At 57.0% G+C, this 374-nt stretch overlaps 1 protein-coding gene across 2 annotated transcripts in view; it reads left to right on the top strand.

Annotated features, from left to right (window-relative positions):
- The first annotated feature begins 87 nt into the window (after positions 1-87).
- Positions 88-374, top strand: part of KLF12 (Kruppel like factor 12) — a 263,096-nt gene continuing 262,809 nt past the window's right edge. The window contains exon 1 of one of the 2 annotated variants that reach the window (XM_009281721.2): positions 88-200. The gene's annotated coding sequence lies outside the window, so the exon portion shown is untranslated. The remainder of the gene's footprint in view (positions 201-374) is intronic. The other variant, XM_009281722.2, reaches the window with a different exon arrangement.

Here is a 374-nt window from a genome sequence, read left to right as displayed (position 1 = left end):
CCCCCCGTTCTTTCCCGGGGGGCGGGGGGGAGCCGGGCCGCCGGCTGCCTCCGCCTGTGCTGTGTGCGAGTGTGCGTGCGTGCGTGTGATACTGCCCGGGGAGAGCGGGGCGGACAGACAGACAGACAGAGAGAGAGGAGAGCGGGGACCCTGTGTCAGGGGAAGGAAACAGTTTCTCCTGCTCTGCCGCTTCTGCTCAGGTCTGTGCCGATTCCCTTTCTTATCAGAATAAACGGCTAACGTATATTTTCGCTGCTGCTGTCCCAATCAGCTTTCTCTTTTAAAAAAATAATAATAATAATCGTTCCTATACCGAAGTTAAATAATTTTAAAGAAAAGCGGGGGCAGGGCGCCCCCCCCCTTTCCCCCCCCCC

This window comes from Aptenodytes forsteri, unplaced genomic scaffold (assembly GCF_000699145.1).
Source record: "Aptenodytes forsteri isolate BGI_AS27 unplaced genomic scaffold, ASM69914v1 Scaffold51, whole genome shotgun sequence".
Lineage (NCBI taxonomy): Eukaryota > Metazoa > Chordata > Aves > Sphenisciformes > Spheniscidae > Aptenodytes > Aptenodytes forsteri.
This window is presented reverse-complemented; position numbering and strand designations above follow the sequence as displayed.